General features: G+C 34.6%; 1 protein-coding gene across 1 annotated transcript in view; it reads right to left on the bottom strand.

The window, feature by feature from the left end:
* Nucleotides 1–467: 467 nt before the first annotated feature.
* The window catches only part of LOC117074480, a 62,694-nt gene continuing 49,433 nt past the window's right edge, over nucleotides 468–13,728 (bottom strand). The window contains exons 4-5 of the transcript XR_004433594.1: nucleotides 7,982–8,066; nucleotides 468–2,365 (exon numbers count right to left, since the gene is read on the bottom strand). The gene's annotated coding sequence lies outside the window, so the exon portion shown is untranslated. The remainder of the gene's footprint in view (nucleotides 2,366–7,981; nucleotides 8,067–13,728) is intronic.

Here is a 13,728-nt window from a genome sequence, read left to right as displayed (position 1 = left end):
CAACCTGTTGAAACTGAGGCTGTGGCTCTGGCTATCTCTGAATTGCCTTAGGGACCATTTTTTCCTCTCCTTGAAAAATAGTGCAGGTTCTCAGTCAAATAAGCAAACGAGCCCATCATGTCTAACCCAAGAAGTCTCGAAGCCTTCATTCTTTTTGTCCCATCTTCATCCCCTTCAGTTCAAACTGGCAGAATATCTGCTCACATAATCTCATAAATTCTTATCAAATAGTTGTCCAGTCACACTCTTAGTGTTCTTTTCAGAACAAGTTTTTTTCATTTCTTAATAATATGGATAAGCTGAGAATTTCCCAAATCTTCAAGTTCTGGCTCCTTTTTGCTGAACAATTTCCTCTTCAACTTATCTTTTTTTTTTTTTTTCATTTCAGCAGAAAAGGTCAGGACCAAACCAGCTGCTCCTTAGTCAGATTGCTTAGAAATGTCAAACATTTAATTTCATCACTCACAAGTTCTACCCTCCCCAAAACACTAGAATACAGTTCAGCTAAGTTCTTTGCCATTTTATAACAAGTATCACCTTTCTTCCAGTTTCCAATAACATATTCCTCAATTCCATCTAAGCCCTCACCAGAATCACCTTTACTGTTTATATGTTTAGGATGCACCTGAAAATTCTTCCAGCCTCTACTCACTACCGAATTCCAAAGCCATTTCCCCATGTTTAGGTATTAGTTACAGTAGCACCCCCATTTCTTGGTACCAAAATGTGTCTTAGTTCAGGGTGCCATAACATAGACTAGGTGGCTTAAATAAGATAAATTTCATGATCTCACAGTTCTAGAGGATACTGTCCAAGACTACAGTACCGGCAAAGTAGATTTCATTCTGAAGCCTCTTCTGTTTTCTCACAGATGGTTGTTATCTCACTGCATACTCACATGAACTCTTTGTGTGCCTGTGGGATAAGAGAGACAGAGGGCCAGCTCTCTGGTGTCTTCTCTTTTCAGGGTACTAATCAGGAAGACCCCACAGTCACGACCTCATCTCAACCTAGTTATCTCCCAAAGGCCCCATCCCCAAATACCGTCACATTGGAGATTAGGCTTCAACATATGATTTTTGGGGGACACAATTCAGTTTAAAGCAGGTGCCTTCCTCAAGACACTTTATGTCCATCTGTAGGCAATTTGTCATAATAAACTAATTTTAATAGAACAAGGTGTTCCACTACTATCTGCCAGAAAATTGTTGTAGTAATACCTAAATCTGCAAAGTCTACCATGTGCAAAGTCTCCAGGAGCAAAGTCTCCAGCTCCTCTGGAGTTACACAGTAAGCAACCTACACAATTATTTGCCGTAGTCCAGGTTATTCCTTCCTTGTCCTCAACTGACAATTTTTATGTATTATAAGGAAAATAAATGCTTCAGAAATCTATTAAATCAGAAATCAGATGTTTAGATAAGTAAACTATTTACTCCAAAATTAGTACAAAGAAAAGACCATCTTAATAAGTAAAGAGTATAGTATATGATTTCAATTTGACAAGACACAATACTGTGTGACTAAAAAACTGGGCTATAAAAAGTGATAGCTTTTTGCTGAGTTTGAGTACTATAATTATTAAGAAAATCCGTTATTTAATAAAAGCAGCTGAGAACCTGTCAGATTCAAAATCACAAGGTTGAAATTGACCTAAATAGGTCCATATGTTGGTAATCCCGTTTCCAGAAGGGACCATCCTTAAGTCACCCAAAATAAAGGAATATCCTGTTAAATACAGATTAATAATTGATCCTATAAAATATCTTCCTTGTGTTTAACTTAAATCCATGGTACCTAAAATTTAACTTCTTTTCTCTTGTTCTGTCAATGTCAGAATAAATGTTGCAGCAAATATGAAGTGCCTAGAATGTGGCAGGAACTCTGTAGATGGTAAAACAAAAATTAATTCACGTAGAACCCCTCTTATTAATGTATTTAAAATACTTCTCAGGCTTCCTTCTTTTCTGACAAGTTACACTATTAACTTTGTACAAGCAAATATTAATAATCAACTAGTTGATTATACAGTCTGAAATTTTCTTTTTAAAATATGAATATGGCAGACCATGATCTTAGGTTTCTATTACAACACATACTGCAGACATGCAAGATTTAGCAAGAAGGTATTAACATTGTAAATAGCATTACTTTCAAATCTACAGAAAATGGCTTTCTAAGATTTGTGCCAATCATTCATTTTTAAAAATTGGGAATGCCGGCCGGATGTGGTGGCTCATGCCTGTAATCCTAGCATTTTGGGAGGCAAAGGCAGGGGAATAGCTTGAACCCTGGACGCGGAGGCTGTGGTGAACCAAGATCATGTCATTGCACTCCAGCGTGGGCAATAAGAGTGAAACACCATCTCAGAAAAAAAGTTGGGAATGCCTAGATTTAATAATTTGAGGAAATTTTTTAAAAAGAAAATGAGCAGTACCTTTTCATCACCATGGGCTCCTTTTACCTATTTTCTTTTTCTTAATTATGCCATATTTTCTAATCTTTTCTCAATATTTTACAGTAAGTCTTTTTCCATTCAGCTTATCTCCACATAAAAATAGAACACATAAGATTTTCCCACAATTATATTTTCTTTCTTTCCTTCAGACTATTTCCTTCATCATAGATTATTTTAGACATATTAGAGTACTTAATGTGTTTGGATTACTACAAGAATAATTGTGCATAGGCCCAATTCTGTATTGACTGGTTATCTTCAGTTTTATGTAGTCCTATTAAAAGCAGATTTTTTTTGTTTTAGTTCTTAACATTTCATGTGCAGAATATTTGTGCTATTTCATGGTAGTTTTACCTTTAATTATGTTGGCGCATTTTGTGTATTTCCAGTTTTAAAATTGTATAAAATAAAGGATCCTTAACCACTGCTGTATAAGAGTAGGAGGAGTGCTCCTATTTTCCTGGTTCTTCGTCACAGCCTCCCCTCAGGAATGGAAATCATGGTGACATAACTGGAGAGCAGCTTATCAGGCACACAAGTTTAGGGAATCCAAGGGAAGAATGCTCTGGTTAATTGTGGGTCAGCATAGAAAAGAACATGATCATGTCCTTTGCAGGGATATGGATGGAGCTGGAGGCCATTCTCCTTAGCAAACAAATTCAGGAACAGAAAACCGAAAGCCACATATTCTCTCTTATAGGTGGGAGGTAAATGCTGAGAACACATGGACACATAGAGGGCAACACACACTGGGTCCTTTAAGAGGGTGGAGGGTGGGAGGAGGCTGAGGATCAGGAAAAATAACTAATGGGTACTAGACTTAATACCTGGGTGATGAAATAATCTGTACAACAAGCCCTCATGAAACAAGTTTACCTATGCAACAAACCTGTACTTGTACCCTTGAACTTAAAATAAAAGTTAAAAAAAAAAAGAAATAATAAGATCATTTTCTTAATTGCATGGCAATGTAGTAATAAAAAAATCTTAAAAAATGACTAAGATTTATATTTCTGTAACACTTAACATGACAGTTTTTAAACCATTCATCGGTTTATTTTCACACATCCCCAAAAGATTCAAAAAGCATTATCTACACTTAAATGATCTCATTTTTTCTTTTAGTGAATCAAACAGCTTTTTTTTTGCCTGATTGCATAAACTGACCAGGTGTTTGATCACTTTTAAGCAGATGTTGGCAATATATTGATATTACTAATGCCAACACTTTTGATAAAATGTTGAACTGATATTATTATGAACTCATCTTTCAATTTTTCATTAAATATGAAAGTGCATACTTATTTCCTTGCTGTTTCTTGAAAATATCCTTACAAACTATGCCAACTCTCTCTAGAAGAGGAAGAAAAAACAAATTTACTTCGACTTTACCAGATGCTGTGTTATTCAAAAGTTGTTTTTGTTTTTGTTTTGTTTTGTTTTCAGGGAAAAACCCACCAATCTAAACAGTGAAAAAATTAAAAGACTGCATGATGTTTTTTAAGTATTGCTACAATATAAATGAGAGTTATTAATCTGCAGCACACCAATCCAAATCCTAAATTACATAACAAACAGATTGCTCGTTTTCTGTCACATATAGCCTCCTCTCTTTGTTAAAACCATTGTAATACTGCTAATATCTATAACTTAAAAACGAGGCATACAAGGTTAGGATGTCTCTGAAAAACAAAAAAGTTTTTAAGGTGGGGCCTTCATTGTTTGTGAAGAGCTAATCATTCAACAATTAAATGTTTGACAAGTTTGACAAGCTAAAACTAGACAACAAAATTGACTGTTGCTTAAAACAACACAAAACATCCTTTTAGGGGAAACTGGTAAACCTCTTCTAGGGGAAATAAGATCCATTTTCATGTTAACTAAGTTTAAGTTGCCATTAACGTGATAATAATAGAGGGAAAATAAACTGATTTTGATTACATGTTTAGTGTTAATTCAAGTGCCTCTTGATATCTCCCCAAATTAGTTTGTTAAAAATAAAATTGCCTGTTGACAATCTATTTTTATAAACATTTAGGTTATCTATAATTTAACTGTAGTTTTTACTTAAGCCATAACAAATAGTGTTTGTAGTATAAATGTCATTTATATCCAAAACTTACTTAGATTTAAAAATATTCTTTACTGATTTATTTGCTCACTGCTTCTTCCTGAATCATATTCTTTCTTTCTGGATTTATTTATTTCTTAATGAAATATGTCCTTTAGTGTTTTTTTCAAGTGAAGGTGGGAAATTCTGTGTCATTGTGTATCTTTAAACTTCTTTATTCCACCTTCTCTCTTAAATGTTTAACTTTTCATTGAAATTTATCTTGTCAGCATATTGAAGTTACTCTTTCATTCTCTTTTAGTCTTTCCTAGTGCTGATGAGGACTTCTATCAGCCTCATTGTTCCTTTGTAAGTTACCTTTTATCTCTATTAGATTTCAAAATTCTCTCTTTGTCCTTCATGTTCTGCCATTCCACTACAAAGTGACTACTAGGTATAATTTTTTTTTTGTCTATTTAAATTTTCAATATAATTACTCATTGTTTTCCTCAGTTTTCAATAAATGTTTCAGCCATCATTTCAAAGATTTCCTCTTCCCTATCAATACAGTTATTATTATTATTATTTTATTATACTTTAAGTTCTAGGGTACATGTGCACAATGTTCAGGTTTGTTACATATGTATTCAAGTGCCATGTTGGTGTGCTGCACCCATTAATTCATTAACTCATCATTTACATGAGGTATGTCTCCTAATGCTATCCCTCCCCACTCCCCCCACCCCACGACAGGCGCCGGTATATGATGTTCCCCTTCCTGTGTCCAAATGTTCTCATTATTCAATTCCCACCTATGAGTGACAACATGCAGTGTTTGGTTTTTTGTCCTTGCAATAGTTTGCTGAGAAGGATGGTTTCCAGCTTCATCAATGTCCTCACAAAGGACATGAACTTATCCTTTTTTATGGCTGCATAGTATTCCATGGTGTATATGTGCCACATTTTCTTAATCCAGTCTATCATTGATGGAGATTTGGGTTGGTTCCAAGTCTTTGCTATTGTGAATAGTGCCACAATAAACATACGTGTGCATGTGTCTTTATAGCAGCATGATTAATAATCCTTTGGGTATATACCCAGTAATGGGATGGCTGGGTCAAATGATATTTCTTGTTCTAGATCTTTGAGAAATCGCCACGTTTGTTACTGGAATTCTTATTAGACATATGCCAGGGCTTCTTGATATTTTTTTCCTTGCCTTTTCAATTTTCTTTAATATTTTTCTTTTCTTTCTCTCTCTCTGTTGCATTTTTGTATGCTTCGATCTACCTATTCACTTATTTTTCTCTTCATCTACATCTAGTCTACATACTCTCTATTATTGTTTTATTTCAATTATTTATGATTTTATTTGATTGAAATCTCCTTTTGGCTTACACTAGTGGGAGCAGGGAACACAGGATTCTATAGTGTTCTGATGAGATAATGCTATAAGTGATTCAAAAGAGCAAATGCCCCTGATAAGACTGTAAGATGCATGAGAGAAAGGATGTTTCATTATCTAGGTAGCCCTACTACCCAGTAAACAGCCTGGCAAATAGTATGTTCTCAATAAATGTTTTCAGTAATGGATTAAATATAAACGAAGTAAATGTTAAATGTCACAACAATATACCTTAATATTAATATGTTGCCTTTAATAATTGCCAGTTGTTCAAGTACAGTAATTCTCAAACCAGAGATATTAAAAATCACCTCTGGAGAACATTGAAGTGTAGATCCATAGGTCCCACCATAGAGTTTCTGATTAATTAGGTCTGAGATCTAAAAATCTGTATTTTCACAACATGTGAAGTCACATAAACTATAAATTTTGATTCTGAGAACCAAAGAAGTACCTTGAAAGAAATACTGTCTGAGTGCAACCAGATTTAGAAATGGCAATGCTAGAAAGGTAAAGCAAAGATTCTTCTACATGACTTGGTCAGCAGATGGGACAGGAAGAGACTGCCAGGAAGGAAAAGCTTTGGAATGAAGGAGCAAAAGTTAAATATTAGGAGGAAGTTTGAGAAGTTCTGATGCTGTCTTGGAATCCTCCTGTTCTAAAACAAAGCTACCTTGTTTTAAAAATACACAAGTAATAAATATTTAGTCATTTGCTCTAGTAAATTGTATGCATTTTGCAGCATATACTTTTTTTTTTTAACTTCTTCACATGGGTTCTTTTACTAATTAAAGCTAATTGGAAATAGGTAGAAAAGGTTAATATTGGGTCTGTTTCCTTGTGGATCTATTTTTTAAGATTTGCATTTAATTCTGTGGGATAATAGAATGATAATGTAATGTAATTTAGCTTAATATCTATTTTGTGTTAGATGACAGTTTTATTAAGCAGAACCAATAATCATCGTTATTCAGAGTCATAATGGCCCATTATAAATGGTCTCATTTTCCCTAATTTTAATTTTACCTCTTAGAGTATGCCTAGAATTGCTAAAATGGTTACACTTGGTTTCTTTCATAAATATCATTTTAACAATCAGTATGGAAACATAAGTCATCTAGTAGTTAAGTCCCATTATTCTACATATTTGACATATTTGATGCAAAACTATTTTAGTGTCTTGGTTTCTCTTAATTATACTTTCAGACTAACAAATTTCAGGAAGTTAAATTACCATCTTTTATGTATCAGAGCCTTAACATTGAGATGAATAGGCTTTTGTTTCTGGGATGCCACCTTTCTGACTCTTGTGTTTCTTAGGGTAGAGATGAACAGATTAGACAAAAGAAGGACTTGTCCCCAACTAAGGTGGTTTTATGTTTATAAGGCATTTTCTTTTCTTTTCTTTTCTTTCTTTCTTTCTTTTTTCTTTCTTTTTTTTTTTTTTGAGATGGGGTCTCTCTCTGTTGCCTGGGCTGGAGAACAGTGGCTTGATCTCCATTCACTGCAACCTCTGCCTCCCAGGCTCAAGCGATCCTCCCACTTCAGCATCCCAAGTAGCAAGTAGCTGGGACTACGGGCGTGCAACACCATGCCTTGCTAATTTTTGTAGTTTTTTGTAGAGTCAGGGTTTCACCACATTGCCCAGGCTGGACTCAAACTCCTGCGCTCAGGCCATCAGCCTGCCTTTGCTGGGATTATAGGCATGAGCCAATGTACCTGGCCTTATCAGGCATTTTTACTTAAGGTGAATAAATTTAGGGAACAGTCAGATAATTTTCTGTCCCAACAATTGCAACAAGAGATGGGAATTTATAGAAGAGAGAAAATGGAGTTATTTGGGTCATAAATACATCAGGGGAGAGAGGGCCTTAGAAGTTTCCTCATTTTAGGGCTCTTTTGAGTGATATCAAATATCTGTTTAAAGTTGCACAGTTTATTGAGTATTCTGACTTGCAACCTTTCATATAAGCCTACACCATTCCTTTCAGAGGAAGATCACTATTATTCTAAACTTACACCGAGAGGACTAAGTGTAGAGAAATTAACTCACATCCAAGCCAGTTACCTGGTTTGAGTGGAGGCAAAGCGTCAGCTTTTTTCACAACATCAGAGTTTTTACAGTCAGAACATATCCCAGAGGCTTTGGATGCCTGGGAACAGAGGCAAAAGGTCAAGCAAGTTCAAAAAATGGAGGTGGAAGGTCATCTCAAATACAAACTTTACCAGCTTTTTATTATTGTCCGGGGACCAGCATGCAACAATTGCTTAGAATTCAAGTAAAGTCAACTCCTTTCAGCTTCTGTCATGGGCACTATAGGTGGCTCCTGTTGCTTTTGAGTAATAATTCTATTTCATCTATACATGATTAAATAGAACTCTCTTCTATAAAATTTGTGCCTGGATGAACCAAAGATGCATTTTCAAGCATTCAAGAGTATGCAGGAAGAAATCAGATCCACTCATGGATACAAACGTGGATTGTAACCTATGATGCCATTATGTAATTTGATATTTTATTTTACATCATTCAATTATTTCTTCAAAAAGTAATCTGTGAGTGCCAGAACTGTGTTATGCACTGATGTCATTGAGAAAAAAATATAGTCTTTGCTCATACTCTGGTTGGGCAAGAAAGCATTGACAACACAACATGGTCAGTAAAACAGAATTTTTAGTAGGCCATGGGAATGTAGAAGAAGATACTTTAAGGCAACCTTTCAATTATCTTTTGAAATGAGTGTTTCACCGTGATTCATTTACATGTATGCATATCAGTGATTGAAAGTATCTATGTATGTATGCAGCTGTAATCTTTCTTGGTTGCCACACACTTTTTAAAATAACATTCCCAATTTGTTTAAACAGAGAATCCCCATAAAGAATGGTAAATTAGAAAGTGCTCTGATTGGTCTTGGAGTATGTAGTTTAACTTAATAGATATTGGACTATCTTTAATATAGGGATCATGATAAGCCATGCTGAGAATTGCGTTTAAAAATTTTGGATAAATTAATGAAAGAAATACTTTAATTTTTAACCGAACAGATATTTATTTTCTGGGTTATAACCATCTCTTAAAACATTAGCATGACTGGAAGGCTGTAACTACCCATGAATTCTGCCAGTTTAGTAAAGTCCTTAAGATAAAGCTAAAATAACTGAGAAAACAGAATATTTCTGACAATATGTTCTGAATGTATAAAGCTCTTGGTCAAAAACCATGGTCATACAAAAATCCCTTGAGTTCTGCCCCTTGAGTTTTTAGGTCAAGTACTTACACCCATTGATTAATATACATAATACAAATTATATAAATTCTAGCCAAGCTGTTTGGTTATACTTTTGTTATCTTTATTTTAAATAAAAAAGATTGTGGACTTCAGAGTAAGTCTTTGTAACTAAATTCAATCTTTGCCATCTTTGACCCTGGACAAATTTTTACTCCAAGATTTAATTTGTTGTCTAGAAAATAAAGATAATACCACCACATAGTTCTACTGTTAGAATTGAGTCCAACATGAGGAGCTGGTATAGTACCTAACACAGCATAACTTCAACATCAATGATAGTTCCTCTTCATGATTGACTACAAACCCTATGCTAGATCATGCTTTCATAAAAGCATTAAACATTAAAAAATATCTTTTCACGACATTCCACGACATGTCCACCAGACATTCCATTGAGTCAAAAAGCTTAATGATTCCTATTTGGCTTACTTAATTTCTGGGGATATCAAACTCACTGCCAGCCATTGGGCTGGTCCATGTGAAGAGACCACTCAAAATATTACATGGATTGTGTTTTTCCATGAAAAGTTGAGACTGACCACGCATTTTTGCATATTTTCTCATAGTTATAGAATTGAGTGATGTCTCACATTCTATTTGTAATGCATATGCTGGAGTCAGTACATTAAGCAGGAATTGGGGACGTTTTCTCAAATTCATTAAAATATAAAAGCATCTGATGTTAAAAAAATGGATTAAATATAGATTCATTGTTTGATATCACATGGATAGCTTAGCTTAGTTGGTCAGAGATTGGTGTTGAGATATCAGGTCTGAGATTCACTTTCCCCCATTCACCAATTACAATCTAATTGATTTTTCACTCACTGGGTTTTTTGTTTTGTTTTGTTTTAGGCTCACTGACTGAATGCAGCTGTAACTTCAACTTGCCAATGTACACCATTGCTCACAAGAGGACCAGCTGAGAGTGTGAATGAATTTATTGCCAGCCCTTTCCTACTCCTAAAACAAAGCAATTCTGTAGATTTGTTACTGATGAGTCATAGCACCATCTTCATATACAAATAACAACATTTCATATGGCACTATGTTCAGTGTAAATGATAGCAGAGATCATGAGGAGACAGTACAAATTATCTTGGGCCATTGTCTTATTTATAGATTAAAGTACAATTATGTTTTTCACTGATTTACCTTCTGACATCTTAGTTAATTAAGTTACCTGTTTCTTTTATGTTCATTCTCCCCTTAGATCTGGCATGTCTATTCTTTTCTTTAATATTCTTTCTGTTGTTAAATTGTTAATTTTTTCTGAGGGGCACAATACCTTTTTATCATTATTTTGAGAATGCTAAGTATTTACCTAATTATCCTTCAGAGAACGTTGGAAGACAATACCGTTGAGCAAATGGATAAATACTACAAAAGGATTACCGGATAATTCTGTCTTTCTGGAAGCCTCAGTGATTGATTTATTCTCTTTTTACCTTTACATATTTTTCCTCTAGGTTACTCTTTTTTTCCTGACAGGTTTTCAAGCTTATAGTTGGTCATTTTCTCTGTATAAAAAATATTCTGGGAGTGTGCAAGTGCTCAGAAAAATATTATTTATTAGCAAACTCATTAATTTAAAAACCTATTAATAAATTTGCTCATTCATTTAAAAAGAAAAATATCTAATACAGTATTTATTTTTATAGTTATGGCTTTTAGTTAATATACAACTTCAAAAGAGAATTTCAAATCAAATCTTATGCCAGTTTAGAAAACGAATAACTGATATAAACAAAAGATTATAGGCCCAACACAAAACAGTAAGGCAGAGATAATTTGTTAATTTAATTAGGCTGTCGATTAGTCATCTATCATACAATTATTGAAAGCCTACTTTGTGCCAGGGATTTCTTCAGATACAAAGATGAATAAGTCATAGTACATCCCCTCCAAAAACACCTGTTATAGCAAGAAAGGTGCTATGTAAATGTGGAAAAGAATATCAACAATACAATGTGGTCAGATCTATTACAGAGGTATGTAGAGTCACTGAGAGACCATCTAGCCTATGAATAATACAATCTGGCAGACAATGTATGTTATTTCTGTTTTGATTTGGAATCCATTCTAATTGTTAACAAGTAATTTTGTTTTATTAACTTTTGTGTTAAATTGGCTAATATTTAAATTACTTTAATTCCTCATATACATACAATTAAGAGGTAGAATGAATGATACACTTTGATGAATGAAAGGGTCACATAAGATTAACATTTGTAAAAAATTAATTTGAAAAATAGAATTCAATCCTAAAATGGAAAAGTGACTGCAAAGTTAGAACCATGTTCCTGGAAACTTAGTAGCATAAGCCTGGCATTGACAATCTGATTCATGGTTCTGTTACTATCTACTCACATTGCTCCTTTAGGGGAAATTTGACAATGATGTCTGGAAAATGTGTTGCCACTTTCAAAGATTCTTGCTAACATTTGAGCAAAGTGGAAAGCGGTTCTGGCATTTTGGATAAATGTTCCCCAAATCTTCCTTGCCAGATATTTCATTAAGTAGGAAGTCTCACTAGGGTAATATGGAAAAGCAATTTAAATAGCAGTTTGATTCACAACATGATGATTTGTATAAATAATATTCTGGGAGGTCTTCTGTGCTTTTTATGAATTTAATTTTAATTTTACTGTTGAAGTTGCATGCCTTGTCGTGTCTTTTGTAACCAATAATATCTCCCTGCGACCCTTAACTCCTTTTCAAAAAGAAACTGTAAATCAGTATATGAAAACATCCCATATTTTACATGAGACTTCAATAAATTACTGTTATTTCTAAAAGATTACTTATTCATTATGTTCCCACATAAATGTTCTCTAAAACATTAAGTGCACCCCCTCTCTAATTTGATGGTGCACTTTAATAGCAATATTATAGCCTTTCTTTTAAATACTATATTATAATAATTGTCCCTGCATAATTCTAATTCTCTTGCTAAAAGTGGACCCCTAACAAGCAGGAATTGTATTTTATTCATTGTGTACATTTTTGTATCTCTAACTCAGCACCAAACAAATACATGTGCTTGATTAATATTTTTGAAGGAGTGAAGGGGATGACTGACCAATGTTTCATACTTGCTGACATCTACTTATTTTCTGGTAAATATATCTTTCAATCTAATTGTCTTAGTTAAATATCCTCATTTGTTGAAACTGGATGAAAATGATCTTGAGTAATTCTTCTCTCTATCTCACTTGCTTTTGTCCTGGTGCATGTTTTCATTCTTTCTTGGTTGGACAACAGAAATAGCCTTCGTACTAGCTACTCGACATAAAAATCACCACCTCACTATGCCGACATCACTCCTCAGTGATCTTTCCAGACTCAAATCTGCTTATGTCACACTCATTCTCAGAATTCTCCCATGCCTGCCCTGCATTCCACCGTGAATCGATATTCCAATGTCATTTTGCATAGACATAGTACCATATATATGATAGGTCTCCCCATCTTTTCATTTCTGTCCCCCAAGTATCTTGGATAGTGTTCATTAAATAAGCTGAATAAATGCTGTTTGATTGAACAAAGGAAGGTGGCTCCAGTAGCCCACTTGTACCAAAGTATATGCAGGGGAATTCGTTCATAGAAATTTCTATTGGAGCTCTCTGAAAATGGAGATGGGTAATGACTGAGTCCAAGTGTCATCAGATCTAGAGAGTTATGACCAATTTTTAAGGATTCTAATGAAAATCTTGCTCTAATCCCCGAGTTTAATCTTTTAACAACTATTTATTGAATACCTACTATGTGTCAGGTACAGTTCTAAGTGTTGGGGATATAGCAATGGCTAAACACACATAATCTCTGCTTTTGTTCAATTGGTTTGTCTATACTCACCACACTTGTCTCTAGGACTCTCCGGTGGTTAAGAGTTATTTTCATAGCCACTTGATTCTTACGCAAACTGAAAATGATCATCCTCAAAGTCCCATCATTATCCTTGTTAAAAAATAAGTGTCAGCCTGGGCAGCATAGGAAGACCTCATCTCTACAAAAAATAAAAATTTTAGCTGGGTATGTGCTGGCACATGCCTGCAGTCCCTGCTACTCAGGGGGCTGAGGCAGGAAGATCACTTGAGCCCAGGAGTTAGAGGTTACAGTGAGCTATGATTGTGCCACTGCACTTCAGCCTAGGAAACAGAGCAAGACCCTGTCTCAAAAGAAAAAAAAAGTGTCTGAGTTTTTCAGTCTGGCTGGAAACTCCAAAAGTATCCTATGTCCTCTGAAGGTGTAACAGGTGAGTTCAGATTATCAGACACTACTTCTTACCTTGTGAGATCTATATATGTCATTGGCCAAGGTTCGTTCTAGATCTAGCTTTGAGTCTCTGACCTAAATGTCCGCATCATTTTAAGTACAATGACATTGTATTTCTTATTTTTATCTTTTGATCTGGGCATTTTTGTGCTCATTTTTAGAAATCCACTCGTATTTCAAGCTCTGGAGTAAGATGGTCAAGTGGGGATAATTGTGGGCTTTGGAAATCAGATTAACTAAATTT

The sequence above is a fragment of the Trachypithecus francoisi genome, unplaced genomic scaffold (assembly GCF_009764315.1).
Source record: "Trachypithecus francoisi isolate TF-2019V2 unplaced genomic scaffold, Tfra_2.0 Lachesis_group5, whole genome shotgun sequence".
Lineage (NCBI taxonomy): Eukaryota > Metazoa > Chordata > Mammalia > Primates > Cercopithecidae > Trachypithecus > Trachypithecus francoisi.
The sequence above is the reverse complement of the archived record's forward strand: the minus strand, read 5'-3'. Positions and strand labels throughout refer to the sequence as shown.